This window comes from Lonchura striata, chromosome 8 (genome assembly GCF_046129695.1).
Source record: "Lonchura striata isolate bLonStr1 chromosome 8, bLonStr1.mat, whole genome shotgun sequence".
In the NCBI taxonomy this organism is placed as follows: Eukaryota; Metazoa; Chordata; class Aves; order Passeriformes; family Estrildidae; genus Lonchura; species Lonchura striata.
In genome coordinates, this window is record NC_134610.1 from 32,086,887 (window position 1) to 32,106,823 (window position 19,937).

A 19,937-nucleotide genomic window follows, 5' to 3' on the forward strand; every position below is an offset into this window, starting at 1 on the left:
TCATTGTTACATTTTGGCTCTATTACATTTGCTGCATTCCTCCTGAGAGCTTCAGGATCTCTTTCCTTCCTTGTTTTTGTGCTGAAGGCAGCAGCTGAAGTCTGTCACAAGCGTTGGTCCCTGTTTGGAAGCACCTGGAAGAGACATTCTTTTTTGTATTCATCTTCTCCCCTTTCTTTTCAGAAATACTACTTTTAGAGCTATCCTGATAATACCTTTTAAGCAAAAATGCATTAAATAACACATGGCATAAGTGATGAGAACATAGGCTATGAAGCTGGTTAAATATTAAGAAGAGATTCTTGAATATCCCACATTGGGCCATTCTTTCCATTTATGCATCCTTGGCTTCTGTAAAATGGCAGTGCTATAATAGAGTGCAATTAAATTGGATATTTCAAATAGACTCTTTGACTCTGTCTTTAACTCAGAAAGCCAGAATAATACTGTATTTAAGATTTGGTAAGCTTTCCAAAGCATTATTTTGGTTGGCACTGGGTGCTTGCTATATTTTTTACAACAATTTGCCATCTTTTGAAGTCCAAAGACTCTCCATTGGTTGCTTTTTTAAATTTTTAATTTTTTAAAAAATTATTGTAGCTTATTTGCTTTCCTATTTGTGTGCACATTGAAAAACACTCAGAAGTTCCTGGGAAGCTTAGTAGTCCATCAGGACAGTTGATGAAGTCAGTGACAACAAAGCCAGTACATTTGCAGGTCAGACATTTAGGATCAAGTGAGTTCAGGAAGCAACCTTGAATACAAATTGTCTACTTCATGGAAATTATGTTAGTGAGGTTAACAGGGCTGAGGGGCAAAGTCTGCTGAAGGCTTTTTCTCAGATACTGTCCCTTTGTCACTTCTTACTTGATGCTCCTGTGGCAGATGCTGTTAATTATGTCTAACTCTTCACGTTGGTTGGGAGGAAGGGTCATCCTTAACCAAGTCTGTGATTTCCTCTCTTACCTGTTTTGCCTCATCAATCCAGAGTGCTTCTGGACCAGAGAGCAGATATCCCATAGAATGGATGTCCTAAAGGAGCTGACCAGGGGCTTTGTGATGAAACAGGATTTATCTGGAGTGGGGAAATGTAATTTCATCAAAACGGGAGCTTGTTTTATGTAGTTTATTTCAGTGAAACTTCAAAGAGGGCAACCCTGCCACTCTCCCAATTCCAGACTGTCAAACGTAGAAGGAGGAGTGAAAGGGGAGGAGATCAAATCTTGCATGTCCTACTTCTTGTTAATGTTCTGGCTTATTAAACCAGACTCTTGCATAGTTCCTGGGTATGAGAGAAGCAGTCTAAAAACTCCTCACTATTTTGGGAATAGTGGCCTTCCTGTGACTCTTGTAACAACTTCTGATCTTCATAGGTTTCTTCCCATCTGAATGAGGACAAGACAAAAACTTGGTGAAAGACTTCTGGAATGTTAGAACAGCTCTGTCAGAAGCTCAGTAATACTTGAGAGCTTTGGTTACAGGTTTCAAAAGGTGCTTAACACTGTTACATTTTAATTTATAATGACTTTAAATAAAATATGTTCTGAATAAAACTTAGCATGTTCTTAACTTTTACAAAATCCTGTTGAACAATTCTCCCCCCTCTAAAATTCTTTTTTTCTTCTGCAGCTTGAAGAGATAGTAATTTGTTTGAGTGGGGCATGTGTAATTTGTTTGAGTGGGGCATGTGGGGAAAAAATTGATACACTTGTGCCAAAGGTATGCAATTTTCTTAAGTACTTGGACACAGGGAGTAGTAAAACTACTTTGTCTTCCTGGTGTTTGAAGCCTGACCAGGAATTGTCTTCTGCATGTGCTCCAAGCCAAGCAGATGTCATTTATATGCAATTAATTAGTGCAATATCAAGCTGAAAGTGTCATTTCAGCAGTGCTTTCCAGCTCAGGATCAGCACTGTGCTTTCCATGTTCCTGTGGGTCCTGGATGCCTTTAGGTCTGGACAGTGTTTGTGTTTTACCTGCTACACTAATGTAATCCTGGGGATTTTGACCCAGAATTTGGTTTGTCTGCAAGGCTGGAATGGTGATTGTTGCTCTGCTAAAAAGTAAAGCATGTAAGGATTGAAGGGGTTGTTGAAACTTGAAATGTAGGGAAAATGTAGGATCTTGGGGAAATTTTGCATCACTCTTCAGTACAGCAGATCAAAATAACTGCTTAGTCTTGTGTTCTCCTTTTTGTTTGCCTGTTGGTACTAAAATTAAGCTTGCTTTAGGGACTCTGCACCTCTAATTATGGACTCACCATCAATCTGTAGTGCCTGGCTGGGTGCATCAATAGCTTCAAGTAGATTTTGGAGCTAATTGTAGCTTGCTGGAAAAAGGTCTAGAGTAAAGAAAATGATGTGCTAACACAGAGACCTTACCAGGTACTGTCTATCCTCTCTCAAAGCTTATTTGTCTGTCTGCATGCCAGAACCTAGAATTGCAGAGGGTGCCGTACTTGGTTTATTAGTTGGATATCCACTTTGGATTGTGGCTTATAACAAGCACACAGAGTAAGTTGATAATTTTGGAGTGTTTTGACTTTGGAAATAGCCATGACTGGCAAGAATGGTCTACCTGCCACCTCTGAAAAGAAGCATGTCCACTGTAACAGAATGGCTGGGTTTTTCCATCTTCAAAACTAATTTAAAAAATCTGAGGAAGAAGCTTTTAATGTTTGACTTGGAAACCTTGTTTGAAGGTGATAATTGACACTTCTAGCACTGATTACTACATCTTGTACTTTGAAAGATTCTTCAAGGGATTTGAGGGCAGGGAAATCAGGTTCAAAACAAGTTGGAACTTCAGAGAATCGCAAAATGAACTAGGCTGGAAAAGACCTTTAAGATCATCTAGTCCAACCTATGACCTAACACCTCCTCATTAACTAAACCATGGCACTGAGTGTCATGTCCAGTCTTTTTTAAACACCCTGGGGACAGTGGCTCCACCACCTCCCTGGGGAGATGATTCCAGCGCACAATCATTCCTTCAGTGAAGAATTTCTTTCTAACATCTAACCTAAACTTCCTTTGGTGCAGCTTAAGACTGTGCCCTCTCATTCTGTCAGTGCTGCCTGAGAGAAGAGACCAACCCCACCTGACTTACAGCCACCTTTTAGGAGTTGTAGAGTGATGAGTTCACCTCTGAGTCTCCTTTTCTCCAGGCTAAACACTCCCAGCTCCCTCAGTGGTTCCTCACAGGGATTTTGTTCCAAACCCCTCGCCAGCCTTTTTTCCCCTCAATGTCCTTCACAAACTGGGAGCCCAGAACTGGACACAGCACTCCAGGTGTGCCCTCACCAGTGCTGAGTACAAGGGGAGAGTGGTCCTGCTGGCCACTCTGTTCCTGATCCAGGATGCCCCTGACCTTCTTGGCCACCAGGGCACACTGCTGGCTCATGTTCATGCCAACCAGTACCCCCAGGTCCCTTTCTGCCTGGGCACTGTCCAGCCACACCGTACCCAGCCTGTAGCACTGCAAGGTGGTGTTGTGACAAAATAAGAAAAATTAAAAAATGGAAAACTGCCCCATGGAACACCTCACTTGGATGTCTGCAGTCTTGAAAGTGTGACTCCTACCCTATGTTCTCCTACAAATGGACCTTTGTTGTAAATACAGGTGAACCTAGTGGGAAGAAATGTTGATGTCCGACTCCAGAAGGCTGAATGATTTCTTTATTATAACTGTACTATAATATATTAATATACTATTTAAAGGAGATACTAAAACTACCTACCTACTCTCTAACTACTAAATCTAACTCACAACTTGGCACTGTCTCGAGAGTCCAGCCACAGGTGGGTTGGATTGGCCATCAGGCTCAAACAATCCTCACTGGAATCCAATCAAGCACTCACTCCAGGTAAACAATTCTCCAAACACATTCCACATGGGAAAAACAAGGAGCAGAAATAGAAATTGTTTTCTCTTTCTTTCCTCTGTGCTCCTCTATGAAAAATCCTGAAAGAAAGAAGGATGTGCCTTTGACAGACCTTGACCCTGTTTGGAGGTTGTGGCAGGGGAGCACAGCTGCCCCACACCCCTGACTGATGAATGGCGCCATCTCTACTGGGGACATCATCCTCTGTGACTGAGCCTGCAGCTTCAGGAGGGACACACGTGGTGTGTTGGGGGAGGAAGGGGATACCCACCTGGCCAGCCAGATCAGCTGAATCAACCCTGGAGATCAGTGGGGTGACAGATGTCACAGCCAGATGACCCTCACTTCTGACTCGTAATGGTGTCCTTTGTTTCTATGATACAGAAAATGTGATTTTTGGCTGTCATTATTTTTCAGCACATAAAAGTCCTGTTTGGGTCTTGTATTGCACAAATTTTATTCTTTGCTACTGGGACAGGCCTTCTAGGTTTTATGCAGAAATTTACTGGGATTTTTACAGTTCATGCCCTGGGTACAGTGTCACTCAGCAGGATGCATAATAAGGTTTCAAATTGTTTACAATTTTGATGCTGTTGTGTGTGGGAGGGGACTTGGGAGATAGTCCCCCTGAACTACCTTGGGAAGTAACAAGTGTGTAGTTTCCCGCCTCCCTTGTTGTCAATCTTTTGTTATCCCTTCCCCTTGTTCCTGTCCATCATTATGTGAGCCATCCCCCAGTTCTGGAAAGTTCTCCGTTCTCTGTACCCCCATTGGTTCCTTCCCTGAAACCATTCCTTCCCTTCCCCTCATTGGTTGTAACCTATCCTCTGATCTTGACTCCGCCCCCAAACCCTTCCCTCATTGGCTGTTTCCTACCTGGACCCGCCTCCCATGTCCCGGTTATAAACCTGCACCCCGCCCTTGTGTTGGGACTCTCAGTGTGAGCTCCCCTCCAGAGTGGTTGTCTCCCTTTCGCTCCCCAACCTGCCTTTTCCTCTAATAAACCCTCTTGGAAATCAAGCTGCCTGAGAGGAAGCCACCATTACGCTATCCGGCACCCGTGGGTCCGACTCTGTGACGTGCCCAAAGATCAGAGGACCCAGGCGTCTTCAGTTGTGCATGCACAGTATGTCTCTGCTGATTGTCAGTGATGATGTGCTGTGGAAAATTTTACATTCTTGACTGTGCTTGTAGTAGAGAACTTGCTCTGTACTGAACAAAGAAGGTTGAGCCCTTTACATCTTAGACCTGCAAGGAGAGAGATGAGGTAGAAAGACCATCAAACCTATCACATGAATATTTAGAAATCATGATCTCTGATTTTATTCACATTTTCCCGTTGGAATAAGTCAGGGATACCTAATGACAAGAGGGCTTTCTGGAGATGCTGAAATGTGGTGACAGGAAGCTTCTCCGAGTTAAATCTTAGGTATAAAGGGAGAGAGAAAGCAAGAGCCTGACAATGTGGTAGGAAAAGGATTGGGCAGGACTGACACAAACCAAATGAGAGTTTAGCAGTGTAGTACCACTAAATAGGAGCAGAGAGTGAAAGATGGACAGTAATTGGGGGAGCAGAAAAGTGATGGTTTCTAACAGTGAGAGTCAAAGTTCTTGTGTCATTAGAGGATGGAGCTGCATAGAACTTGTGGAGAAGTTGTAGGTGTGGGACTAATGATACAGGATTTTGTAGAATGGTGTTTTCTTTCAAAGGAAAAGGCTAAATAAATTTAGGAAAAGGAGGGCAGGCAAGCCCTACTAGTACTTTAAATTAATCCAATATTTCTCTGACATCAAACATACATCAAGATAAAAATAATTTTAACCAGAAATGGAAATTAAAAGTTTTCAGACATCAGTACAGTGGAAGATCTACAAATAGCCCCTGTATGTAGGAGGGGTGTGAACATTGTGTTTAGGTAAGAGTTCCTTTTTTGACTTAAAGATCACTAATGTGACTGACTTGTCAAGTAGATCTTGCCCTAGTTTGAGGGAACTGTTTTTTGCCCTTTTCATTTTAATTTTTCATTGGGTAAAAAGTGGTTTGTGGCAAAATCAGTGTAGTAAAAGTTAGCCTATTATCAATTTTTGTGTCCCAGGGAATGTTTTTTTTAGACTCTGTTGTGCTAGTTTCATAACTTGATGCTCTAAACAGCAACAGATGTGTTAGTGGATATAGTGTTCTTTCTATTAGAGATTAACTTGAAGTATTTGTCACTTTAGAAAGGATAAAGTGAAGGAAACTGGCTGCAGATTTCAGGGTCACTCATGAGCTTTATATTAAAAATAGAGAATTGCACATCTGTTAAATCAGCAGGAAAACTTTGTATTTTGTAACACTTGAGAAAAATCCTGTATTTTATGCAGGTGCCAGTTCTTCACTGGGTTGGCTTAAATATAGCTCTTTTTAATGTTGTGCTTTGAGTTTTGTTAGTTGCCTTTTAACTTCCCTATGTCTGCTTTTCCTTTTCCCTTCCATGCTGAGTTGGATTGACATAGTTCTGTGTTTACCTGCAGTTGTTTGTGAGTGTAATATTTCACATTCATCTTAAAAAAAACCCCAAAAAAACCAAAACCTCATGTAGTGGTGGATGGTTATGAAGGGGTTCTATGACAAACTTGTATCTTAACACAGAAATGTCAAATTTAAGTAAGATAATTTTTACTTTGTGAAACTACCTAGAGAGATTTTTATTTGCCATTTCTAAAGGGTGAGAATTTTCTCTTTACCTCTGAAGGTCAGATGTGATCCTTCAGATAGGCTGTAACAGGATACCCTGATGCCCTCTGGATTGGACACTCCTGATGTGATGTGATATTGATTGCTGCAGCTTTGAATAATCATTACAGGCATGACCGCATACATTAAGTTAAATTTGATGGTGGATGATAAGCCCTGCTTTCAGGTTAGAACAGTCTCCTTTGGTTACACCAGGAAATTAGAAAAGGCAGAGTGGCAATGAATAATGTGACTTATTTTGCTTAGCTGGGGAAATATTGCTGTCTTCTGCTGTGTTTTCAATAAAACAATGCTTGTTTTATTTTTCTTAGGTTGTTTTAATGCCTTTGGGAGCTTGGGGATGAAGCAAGGTACTATCATAGAAGTGATAAACTTTTCATACTAGAAGTAGTATTAGAACAAACAATTTACAGGGGAACTCTTCTTACAGTCCTTTCAGTGTTCCCTTAATCTTGTTTACTTTCCCTGTAAATGCACAGAAGTTTGTGTATAAAGTTTTTCATAATGTAGGGTCTCTATAGCACTGCTTTTGGGGAGTGAGAGAGGAGGTGCTTCACTTATATGTCTTGAGGAGTATTTCAAATCTTCCAACTGTAGGCTGTGTCTGCAAAAGCACTATTTTTCTCACCTCTGCTAAGCTGCAGCTAAAAATGGTTGAAGGCCTGTTTATTTGGGAGTAGAGGACACTGCAGCAATGCTGCAGAACAGCTGAGAAAACTTGTGATCACTTTAAAGTTTTGTAAGTTTGTCTTGTGACAGTTTGCATTCCCAGTATTTTTCTTAAAGAGAACGATTTGAGGTTGTATGGACTGTTCTTATGTTTTCAGAGTTGTCCTAATAGTCTTCAAATCACTGTGCTTACCTGATACTTCAAAAGTCCAAACTATGGATCAATCCTTTGAAGGAGTATCTTTAAAAACATATTTTCCAGGCCTTGTGGAGACTTAACTACCAGATGTAACTGTCCTGTATTCCTTAAAAGTCCTGTAGAAAATAGTACTTTTTGTTACAGAATTCAACTTTTAATCAGAATTAATATCAAAGCTGTCAATAGACTCAAAATAATTTTCTGGCTCTGGTTATACATTCGATTTCAGAGGTTTTGTCTTTTTGTTCTGCCTAGCCCTGTTCTGAAGAAATGAGTTGTTAATAGGAGCTGAGAAGTTGTATTTTTGAATCTTATTTCAATAAGGCATCTCCAGGGATAAAGCTGAAGTGCATTACATTGGTTTGCTTTTGTATCTGGATTAGTAATTGGACAAATATGAAAACAATTGGAACATAAAAATAGGTTTTTCTTTTTGCATTGCTACAAAAATTTAATTTTTTTTATGGAACCAGATTTTCCTATAAGTGTAGTTTTTCCTGACTCCTATCTATTCTTTCTAGTAAGTGTTTTTCACTTTTTTTAGGGCAGCTGTTTCTTAATGTTTAATTGTAGTGTGCCTCTTGGAAATATTTTGCAGACTAAAGTAGCTTGGTCATGAAATTTTATTTTTTTATCAGGTCTGTACAGCCATGTGCTTGTGTGTGGGGGTGAGAAGAGGGCAGAGGAAGGGGGAGGAGGCAGGGATTGTGTGAGTCTCCACATACATGCTGGAGGTGACCTGAACTGCAGAGAGATTAAACAAACCAAATAGGGGATCTGCCTGAAATGGGAAATGACAAATGTTAGTATTTATCTCTATTTTTTGTTTACTCAAGAACTAGCTTCTTAGAGACTTGTGAAGTCTATTGGAAAATATAATGATTACATTTTAAGAGACAATTAAATGTGTAAAAGGAAGGAGAAAAAAGGGGAGATACAAAATAATAGTCTGGCCTGAAAAGGATGGATGACTTTCTAGATCCTATTTTGAAAAAGTATTGGCAGATTCAACAGCAAATAGCAAATGGATGAGAGGTGATTTTCCAAAGTAATTGGTGCCAGATGTAGCCTGTTCTTTAACTTGATAAACTGATAGTTTAGGTTTAGGAAATTCATTATCTACATTTAACAAACATGTCTGTATGGAACTCTATGGGAAATTGCACAATAAGGTATTGAAATGGTGGTTGGTAAACTGGGCAGGGAATGTTTTAAGAGGAGAGCAATAAGCTGCACTCAGAAGGAAAAATTGGTCTGTTAATACAGATCCTCAGGGTTTGTCTTGAGGATCTGTATTATATTATTATTATTATATTTCACTCCAGGATGAGTGAAATGCTGTGACACAGGACTAAATTTTGGTAGGATGGAGGAGAAGATAATTATTGGAAGAACTGGATGGTCTCAACAGCCTGGAATATAAGGTTGGGCACAATTCTGTAACATGGAGTGGAGTTCATTTGCTAATGAGAGTTTTTGTGAAGGAGAAGCTCTTAAAAAACACCCCAAACCAAAACCAGCTGTGAAGATACTGGGTCACAAGAGGCTGGCCATAAGCAAGCAATGTGTTGCGGGTGAGGAGAAGGTTTAGTTTCAGTGGCAAGGACAACTAAGCTGTTTTAACTTGGAGAGCTGACAACACTGCAGGCCAAAAATCATGTGTGGGATTGGCAGGAACATGCCAGGTTTGACTTATTCCTGTTAATTTTCTCACTAACCAGAACTATATTATTTACCTCAGTTTTATAGCTTCTGTAAGGTTCTGGAAAAGATGTTCAATACTACTGTGTTTAAAAACTTGTTAGTTTCTGTTCAAGAAAATAATATCTGTAATAGTTCTGAAAAGTAGCTTTCTTTTATTCTGGATCATAACTTGTGTCACAAGCATGACATGTACAAGAAAATGGATCAAAGTTGAGAAGCAGCGTAGAGTTTTCTTCTGAAGCAAGGATGTCATGATGAAGTGAGATCATCTGCAGTGTGTCACTTAGAACATCATAGAGGCATAAATCCACTCAGTGGATGCATTTGCCATGAATGATTTCACTTCTAGATAATTCCATTTAAATATGGTATGTAGAAGACTTTCTGAAATGAGTGTTTTCCCATAGTTGTGGAATCAAGTGTAGCAGTCGTTCCATGAAAAGTGCATTATTAATGTAGTTAAAGACTCTCTGGCATCCACTCAAAGATGCCCTGAAGGCTTCTCTGAAGTGTGTCAGAAGTTAGGCTGTTTAACCACTCTTTTTTGTTTGCATTTGTCTGGAGTCTCCTTTTGGGGTGTGGAAAACCTTGTTCTGGCACCTGGATCACTTGTTTACACAAGTGTTACAGAAGAGACAAGAACTTTTAATTTTACTCTGGTCCTGGTAAGTATAAAATGGGCTAGGAGACTGTACTTGACTTACATAGCTGCATTCCTTTTCCTGTGCACTTTTGATTTTGAAATCTGGGTAATTCAAACTCATTTTCTCTTGTTTCATTATATTTGCTTCATTGGCATGCATTAGGAAAAATGTTAACACAAGTGATTTTTATCTAAAAGAAAAAAAATAGAAAAAAAGTATTGTAAAATCAAGATGATGTATAAAGAAAAATTATTCTCTTCCTCTGAGTATATTTGTCATTTCTCTGGCTAGAAGACTGAAAGTATGAGAAAGGGACAGCAATTTTAACTCCAGGCTGTGTTGTGTTTATCTCCATAGCTGGCAGGTTTTCTAGGGAAGCCCAGTTAATCTAATATTGGATCATTGGTGAAAATCTCCAAACCAAATAATACAGTAGGTAAAAAGCTTTAAAATCCTTATCGTAGTGTGTGTGCACAGTGGAGGATTGGTGTCAGTCTTATGAACGGAGTTTAGGAATCAGAAGAACATGTTGGGCTCAACAGTGTTTCATGTGCAAGCAATAGCACTATGGTTTGAAGAGTGGAGATACTTTAAAGGGATCTCTTCATCTTTCATGTGAAATATAATCCTGAAGGAATTTATTTTGTTTCATGCTTGGATGTAAATTTGGTTTATCTGTTTCTCTCAGATAAACATGGGTGATCTGAGGCAATTGGATATCAGTTCTTGGATTCTGCAGGCAGTGTCCCTTTGATTCCTTGAGGGGAGAGAAGGGGAAGGGACAAAGCATAAGGCTGTAAAGCAGTATAAACTCACCCTTATGTAGGCCTTCTTACAGTACTAAAAAAAATCAAAACTAAACATTCTATATTTCCAGTTGTTCTGGTTTTCTCTGATTTCTATCACTTTGTGTCATTCAGTGCCATCTGACCTGATTAGCCTAAATCCCTCTGCATGAAGGATGCAGTGCTGCCCTAATAGCAAAAAAAACACCCAGGGGGGCTGTTCCCTTGGGGACCTTGCACTGGAGGTGAGCTCCCAGCACCTGACAGGGGTCTGATGGTCCAAGTGCTGCCTCAGCGAGGGGCTGGGCTGTCTCAGGGTCTCCTCCCAAACTCCATGGTGACAGCTCTGTTTGCATTCCGTGCCTTTCTGTGCATCCTCGCTGTGACAGGCATCAGGGGAATCACAAAGGCAGCAGATGGTCTGTGCACACTTCCCTCAAGCATAAAACAACATTTCTGTACATGTTGTCAGGACCTTAAATTGCACACTGTTCTGTTTGATTATTTTCAAACCCTGCATTGGCCATAGGGGCTCAGATGAGAAATATTTGCATATCACAAAGTGGGAGCAAGGGCTGAATTAAAGTGGCAAGCAACTGGATTGAAACTAAATTCTAAGTGGAAGTTGTATGCGCTCATTTTTAACAAGGGTTTATTTTGTTATTTTTAATGAAAGCAATGACCTCTACTAGAATTGAACAAGACACAGATTGTGTAGAGTGAATTTATGGGGTTTTTGCTTTTTTCCTCTCACTCACCAAATATACTGGAGCTGCTCATTTCTGCACAAAACCCAGACTGAGAAAAACCTTGTAATATTGTAACATGTACACCTAAAATGTATATTCAAATGTAGGCTAAAGAATATAAATTCCAAATGAGTTTATTATCCTTAATGTTATTCAGCTGCAGTTCAAGTAAATACAATGTATTAGTTGCTTATTGAATGTGGTACCACTTTTAAAAATTCAATTTGCTGTGCAGGATTTTTCCCAAGATACATTAGATAATGTCAAGTTTAAATCTGTGTGCGAGTCTACAGAGATTGCCATGCAGATGGAGCTGTGGAAAGCCAAAGGAAAGATTTTCATAAGCACACTGGGCTTAAACAAATCTGTTTAATTTGTTTTCCTCCCAGCCCCTGTTTTCAACAACTTGAATTCCTCAGATATTCAAGGTTATTTTGGAAGCATTTAATATAGAGAAAGCAGAAAGGCAACCTGAAGAAAAGGATTGTTATTTTAAGGGAAGAATATTTTGCAAGTGGTGGGAACAAGCCACATGCATGTTCATTATTACATGAATTTAGTCCCAGACTAAATAGTTTTCTTCTGTGTCCATGCTAGGACAAAGAGATTGCTTCCCCCATTTTGTCCTTCCCTTGCTGCATGAGGAAACCGCAGTAACAAAATAGAGAATCTTGTGCATTTTCATATGTTTTGGTACATAATGGCAGTTTAAGCACTTTACTTTGTATAATTTTGTCAGCAGATGGGATGGGGAAAAAAAGTCTGATTCAGATTATTCCAGGGCATTTTTATTAGATCAGAGCTGTAATATTGGGCATTGGTGAGTGGTAATTGGTGTCAGAGGAAGTTTTTTGTCTAATAGTTCTAGATTAGTGTACTGAGGATACTGAGAAATGCTTGGGCTGAGGTTGGCCAGGATCTCGTGCTCAGTCATTAACTGATTTCTAAGGGCTTTCTGAGCTCCTGTTGCTATCTGTGCTTTGTCCTGCTGCCACAATGAAAGGAATTGATTGATAACTAGTCAGGATAATAAACTGCAAAGACTAGCAATACTTCGGTAGATATGCAGTATGCATTTTAGCTGTCCAAGCACTAATAAAAAGCAAGACCTGAGTTGATCTTTTGCTAGTGTAAACCAGTTCTTACATTTGGCAAAGATATTTTATTCAGGCAGTAAAAAAAACCCTCAATTTTTTCTCTTCAAAGGGCTTTAACACAATTACGAGGTAGTAAATGCATCAACAAATGTTGGCTTTGTTTATTTTTTGAAATAGCTCTTAAAATCATCCCAAATCTTGCTAATTCAATGGAGCCTTCCTCAATTATTTGGCATTTCAGTGTGTAGGCATTAGAGTATGTGAGCAGTTGTAACCATGTTTGTGCAGTCAGTTTTGCAAATAAATGGATAAACTTGCTTATGGGAGAGTCGCACCCCACTTGTGTTTACAACCTGAGACTGATACAGTGAGTAAAAAACAGCTGAAATACTTGTAGGAACAACAAAAATCAAGCAAACCTTGAGAAGTGCTTGGAATAAAGTTATTGTGTGTTTGCAAGCCAATGCAGTGCTAACAGAGCCAGGACACGTGGGATGTTAATGTTTGGGTTTGGTTTTTTAATGTCCACTTAAAATTAGTGACATGGCTCAGATTTTTCAGTACACATCTCTTAGGTACTGGAGGTAGTTAACTGTGTCGTATTAAACACACTTGGAGTTGAAAATGTTGCTTTATGTGAGCATTTATAGATTCTGAACCTCAGCTGTGCGTGCTTTTTTGGTTCACTGTTGAAATACTGTAACCACAATTGAATTGAAATGGGTTAGTTCAGAGGAACTGATATTTAGAGTTTTATCTGTTTACTCAGCTGTAACTCACAGCAGGTAGGAGGCACAGACTCTGGACTCAGGGAGGTTCCACTAATGTGTTTCAAAATTCGTTTGATAATTGAAGTTAGGTATTGTGGTATTCACGTGTCCTCTAAACAGAGAAAGATTTAGCATTTTCAGGGTTTTTCCTGAGAGAAACTGTGAGAGAAGTAGAGAAAAGAACGATTAAAACAATTCTTATTTCACTTACTAAACTTGTTGTGCACATGTGGAATATGCTATAGAGATTATTTACTCAAAATGATTGCTTGATCAGATTCTGGTTGATAGTATTTTAGATTGATTGACTAATTAAGTCATAATTGTGTTGGGACTCTCAGCAGAGAGAGTCACAGGTTTTTTAGTCAGTGATAGTTCTTGTTAGTGTAACATAGTGAAATATAATTTTAGTGTACTGTAGTATAATAAAGTTATTAACTAATTAATTAATTCTGATATCATGGAGTTCTCTACATAATTCTTTCCACATGTCAGGAATTGCAACACTGATAAGGTATCATGAGACCCTCATGAACAGAGATGAAATTTAATTTGTAAAGTACTTGTTATGGTTTTTTTGTGGCCTTTTATGAACTATTGCAGATCCAACTTCTAAATCCTTATGTGAGCTGATTAGCATTAGGAATAAATGGCAAACTCCATACTATTGTTAGGAATTTGTATGCTGTGCAAGGTAAATACACCTTTTCACCCTATTGGTTTGCCTCTCTTCTTACCATTTCTGTAATCATCAAAGATTGAGGAAATTGCAGTAAATCTCCAAGAGCATTTTGTGGTTGTGATGCCACCACACTTGCCATTTTGTGTGTGTGCATCAATATGTATTAAATGGTACCAAATGAGCTTAGTAGAGGTTTTGCCTTATGTGCTTTTCTCTGGAGAGGCAGGAACATCACGTGTGGCCTGGTGTTAGGATTGTGAATCATAGGATTCAGTCCATGACCTCAGTTATAAAACACCAGTCTGGTTGCATTTAGTCTGCTCTGCTCTCGTCTGAAATCTCTGCTGTACAAGCAGCTACAAAATCATGGTTTATAAAGTCACTTAAAATATTGTACATCTGATGCTGATGTGACTCCTCCTCCAAGGAAAGGTTTGTTGAGCAAACAAATCTTATGTGAGAAGACTGCAGAAAAGAGATGCATTTTGCATGCTTGTATGACAGAACTCCTGGGGATGATAGAAACTTTGAATCTTTTCTTCCAGCCCCTGTGTTGGAGGAATGGTAAGGTTGGAATGCAGTTCCAACAGTGTTTTGAAATAGTGTCTTGGAAGAGAGAAAATGAGTGCCAGACTGAGTCTTCCTTTAGGAGAGGAGCCCCAGGCCTTGAGGTGGATGTTTGCAATGAGTTTTAGTAGTGATACTAAACAGACTGTACATTTTAAAACAAATATGATTGTGTTCCAGTGGATTCCCAGTATAATACCTCCCAGATATTGGTGATATAGTTCAAAATCTGGACCTGTGTAGCTATAGTTACTCTTCTTGACAGTCAGAGTTCCATTTCTGTATTTCTGGCTTTTATAGCAACTGGAGAGAGCCAAGTGGCAGAGCAGTTAACTGTGGATGGATACTGAAAATGTCTGAGAATAGATTGCTAGTTGTGTTTCAGATTTTTTTTTTTTTTTTTTTTTTGATTCTGTAGAAACTATCTCCTTTGAAAAATGCAGCTGGATGAGGGGAGTAGCTCCAGAGTGAGCTGGCCTGGACTTTGTCTGTGGGTCACTGCTTATACCTACTCAGAGCACAGAGGTTAATTTAGGGTTCAGGCTGGCAGCACATAGGTTTTGCAGGGAGGGCTGGAGTAAGATTTCTGGTATTTTCTGATCTTCTGCCTGATAGCTGGTGTGTTGAGTTTTTAGGCCTCTCCTGCTTGGAATATGAACTTGGAGTGTAAAATATTGTTAAGTATAGGGCACTCCACACCACAGCCATCACACTTGTCTGCTTCTCTGCTTTATTGCAGTGAGCAAGTACAGCTGTTATTTATAGATGATTTTGCTACTACCCTTCATATCAGTCCATGAGCTGTTCATTCACTGGTATTTGTAGAGGTTTGGTTGTGGGTGAGATTTTTTTGAGAACAATTACTATCACAAAGTACAGATGAAAAACAAAATAATAAATTCTCCCACAATTTTTTTTGTGGGTAGTAAGATCATACGTGCCTCTAACATAACTATAAAATGCAGTGATTGTTGCTAGTGCTGCTCACTCAGTGACTTGTGTGAAAGCTGCATGCTGGATCTTGGGGCAGAGTTTTCCTCAAACTGTATTGGGAGTTATGGAAAAGTTCTAGGGGGTTAAATATGGAGCGTTTGTTTTCCAGTAATGGTGATTTTATTCTTTGTAGGATCTAGGAAGCTTAAGTTGTCAGATGCATTTAACTGTGTTACTCCTCTCTGGCTGGAACAATTAGGCTCTGAGAATCTCAAATGGTGAATGGCATTGGTTACTGTACTTCTGAAGTACTCATAACACTGCTTCAGGTCCACAGTCAGGAAATACAGGAAATGCAAAAAGTTATAAGTTTTCATTCTTCTCTGTCCATTGCTGATGTTTTTGCAGTATTTTGAAGAGGCCAGAAGGTGAACATGCATACCCTCCTCACTGTCTTTGGTTGTGTTTTGTTATAAAATTAGATATTGAAGTCAGTATTTGGACTAATATTTGTTTAGCCAGGAGCAGAACCTTTAAATACATGAATTCTATTCTTTGTATAAATGTTTTTCTAAAGATGTTTGCTGGATAAATATTGCTTGTGTTTTGTTTTAATTTAGATAAAATTATGGAATCAAATTTAGAAGAAGGAAGACCATTTGCTCAAGGTAATACCATTTTCTTCTTACAATGGTACTTGGGAATTATTTGCAATGGTATTTGTCAAGTACTTTCTAGATAAAATGTACTAAGGAAGCAGCATGGCAATGTCTCAAACTCATGAAGAATCTACACTTAAGGAAACCTGGTAAAGTGAAGAAAAAATATAAGCTATTGTGGCTTTAAAGAAGAGAGCTTTTGGTCACAGAGTAACAAAATAACCTTCACTTTTTCCTTTTGAAAAGTACCTTTTTCATAACTAGTGCAAGTGCTTTACCTTGAGATGTGACCTTTGCGGTGAACAGTTTTCTGAGACATCTTCCATGTGATGTGCCCGGTGGCACTGGCAATGAAAATACACTGGATTTTTAAATACTTTCCAACTAGAATTTGCTAAACTACTTCTTTGAAAGCATCTTACCTTGAGTTCACCATAAATTACTAACTTGAACAGTCAGTTGTACTGTATTTCTGTTTCTGCTTAGTATTTTTATTTCTCAATGCTGAAATTCCATTTGAAGGGATTGTGTGTTGTTCAGTAATGTTAGTGTTGTTCAAATATTGTAGAAAGCAAGAAATGTCTGAACTGTAGATTAATTGTCTAATACAGAGTAGATGATCAACCTCCCCAGCTCAGTATGTGCCTTTCACATTTTTGGCTTATTTTTGTTCCTATTGTGCAACCACTGCATTAGGTTGTGTCAGGCTGCTGTGGTCAAGCTCCTTTTTTGTTTAGGATTCACCTGGTTACCTGACATCAAAGCAATTTTATTCTAGGATGTTGAGTGTCTTTTTTTAAGGTGTATGGAATACCAAGCTCTGTATGAGCTGAAGAAGTGAGCTGCTTTGCAGCAGAGAGTTGAATCCCAATCATGCAGATGTACAAGCGCACTCAAAATTTCAGCTCCTTTGGTTCAGAAACACTGATTCTGTGGGAAGTTCTGCCCAGTAGTCTGATACTAAGAGTATCTATGTGGAGAACTCTAGAGTCCTGGTTTTGGAATGGTTCCTGGTTTGGAATATTCAGTTTTCCTTTAGGCATTGCCGGAGTGCTGCTTGAAGAACTGGCAGTGTTCAAAATGACACTCTGTAACAGGACAAAAGTGATATCCATAGCACAAGTGACCCTTTGAGACAATGTGGTAAAGGAAAATACTGAATTCATGTGCTCAAGATCATTTGACTGGAGAGTTTAGTAGAGCTCTCACATCTGCAGTGCTGATTTATAGACATCATCTATGGCGAAAGGCAAAGTCATCACGGGCGTTAAGTGCAGCATATGGTTCTGTATAATAAAATTCATCTTGTGTTCTACCCTTTAGCCTCTACCATATGGTTTTGACTAAATTTGTAGCCATTTGTTATGCCAGATAAGTTTAAGAAGTTATTCAGTGATTTATTATTCAAAGTGCAAGAAAACCTCCATGTTTCCTACAGTTGTTGAACTTTGATCAATTCTTTCCGATTCAGTCTACGGCACAAAGTTGTTTGGGCTTACCTACTAGCTATTAAACAGTTCTGTTAAAGGTGATAATAGTGCAAATAAGCATGTAGTTTAGCTAGTAAGAGAATCTGATACAGAAAATTTTGTATGTGATTCTTGTTATGACAGGATGAAAGTAACTTAGCATTTGTTTGGTAGCAAAAATATTTAATATTTTCTTAGGATAACTGTATGGGGGTTGATGTGTGTGTGTAAATACTTATACATGTCTGCTCAGAGAAATGAATGGTCAGAGCAGTCCCTTCAGGGCTTTGAATATAATTCAGGGAATAGTTCCATGTTTTACTCCATCTTAATTTGAATGCATAGTGATAGGTCAAAGTGAATCTTTCAGTTTTGTAATGTAAATGGTGACATTTGAGTATTTTCCCTATCATACATGAAAATACAATATTGAAGAAGTAAGAATTGCTTCATCATGCAGGTTGAAATATGGGAGTCCACTGGTCTAGCAAAATTTTTGTGCCTATGAAACATAGGAGAAAAATAAAACATATTTCCTATTTGCAAGAGGTTCTGTGATTCCTTCAAGGATCTTTTAGGGGAGTGCATGTAGTCCTGACTGCTCTGCTTTCTGACAAATTAATTTGGTGTTCTTTGTCTTTGGTGGAAGATTAAAGTGGAAAATATCCTGGTATATTGGATTTTCCTTGGAGACAACTTGTGACTTAGTAATTTGGAACAAATGCTTTCCACGTGGAATAGGCAGCAAATAGCTCCTTCTGTAACTGTGAGTGATAGTGAAAGAGTGCTTGTCACCTGATGCTTTGTTGTTTTAAGTAGTGTGCATTTAGGGTATTTTATGTTGTGTGTGGGTGTTTACAGAAATGCTTTTAGACCAACAAGTTTGTGTTTATATCAACCTAAAAGTTCTTATCTGGTGTAAATTTGGTGTTTGTTAGTGGCTCTATTAGGTGACGTAGCTAGCTGCGGTGCAATACAGGCCAAATGTGCTTTCACAGATGCTGGTTAGATTCTACTTATTTATTTTAGTCTTCCTGACTGTTAAGACAGGATTTATTCACTATGGCTTTTTATGTAGCATTTGATTACATATTGACTGGCACTTTTCACTTTAAAACACCAGTGTTAACTGGCCTCCCCTAACTGTATGACCATGAAAAATGTGAAGAGTTGAATCCAGTGCTTTGAACAGATTGCCAGAGTACTGAGCATCAGACGTTGTGCTAATGTGGGCAATGACTTCCTGTATGTGTGAAGCCAAATTTTGTCTTTGTGCATTGTATTAGTATTTATAAAATGTGATTGAGCAGTTTTTTGCTGAATTTGATGCATTTGAAAAGGAATTTTTCTTCTGGCCACATCCAGGTTTGTTATTTTTGGAATTTTGAGACATCTGTCCTAGTGGTAAGTCAGTAATAAGCATAATAAGAAAAAACCAAACCCTGTTCTTCAAATTAATTCACAAGCCCACTGGAACTCCTTGAGTTTGATGGAAAAGTGACATTAGTCAACACAAATGACATTCCAGTCTCACAGCTCATGTATTTTTTGGCACAATGCCATGTGCATCCTGCCTTCTGCACAGCAATATTGGGAACAGCTGGAAAAAAATTTGTGGGTAAAAGTGATAATTAATTATGTGCCTAACTCATCTCCACATGCAGTAAATGATGATATGGAAGTATTTGTTCTGTTAAATGCTAGGCAGGTATTGGATTAGGTGAAGACAAAATTCAAGGAAATTAAATGTTTAGGTACTAGCAAGGAGCTTGAGCTCAAAGACTTGCCAGTCCTGGAAAAGTGTAAACATCAGCAGTGGGGCTGCTCTGGTGCATAAATGCTTACTGCTAGTAGAAATACTGAAAGCTGTACTTGGAACCTTGGAAAGGGAATATCAAGCTGATATTTTAAAATCTTTGTTTGGAGATTAATATACTTGAATAGTCCAAGGGATGATTAAAATAGGATGATGGAAGGATGGGGTTGCATTGGGGGAGGCAGTTGGAATAATGTTCATGTGCTGTGGGTAGCTGTGTCTTGTGTCTAGCTATATTTGCTTCCTTCAGTACCTTGAACTACCAAGTATTCCCTGTGGTCTAATGAAAAGCTTCTGTCCTGACTTCCCTCTGTTTGCTGTTGAATAACATTTTCATTCTCGTCGTTTCAGCAAAGAAAGATGTGGAGGCAATGAAAGGCCTTCCAAAAGAACAGTATGAGCTTTCTTTATATGAAGTTCATGTTGTGCAGTTCATATGGCTCATTCTACATGCTCCAGCTGTGCTTGTAGTATTGTATCATAGTCAAGTATTGCACATGAGACTCTCCTGGAGACCAAGTCAGGGTATGGTGTTTCTGGTGGCATTTTTTGGTATGTAGAATTTCAGAGATGT

General features: G+C 38.9%; 1 long non-coding RNA gene across 1 annotated transcript in view; it reads left to right on the plus strand.

Annotated features, from left to right (window-relative positions):
• Positions 1 to 16,087, plus strand: part of LOC110479921 (uncharacterized) — a 65,131-nt gene extending 49,044 nt beyond the window's left edge. Inside the window, exon 2 of the long non-coding RNA XR_002467029.1 lies at positions 16,040 to 16,087. This is a non-coding gene — a long non-coding RNA (uncharacterized LOC110479921). The remainder of the gene's footprint in view (positions 1 to 16,039) is intronic.
• The last annotated feature ends 3,850 nt before the right edge of the window (positions 16,088 to 19,937 follow it).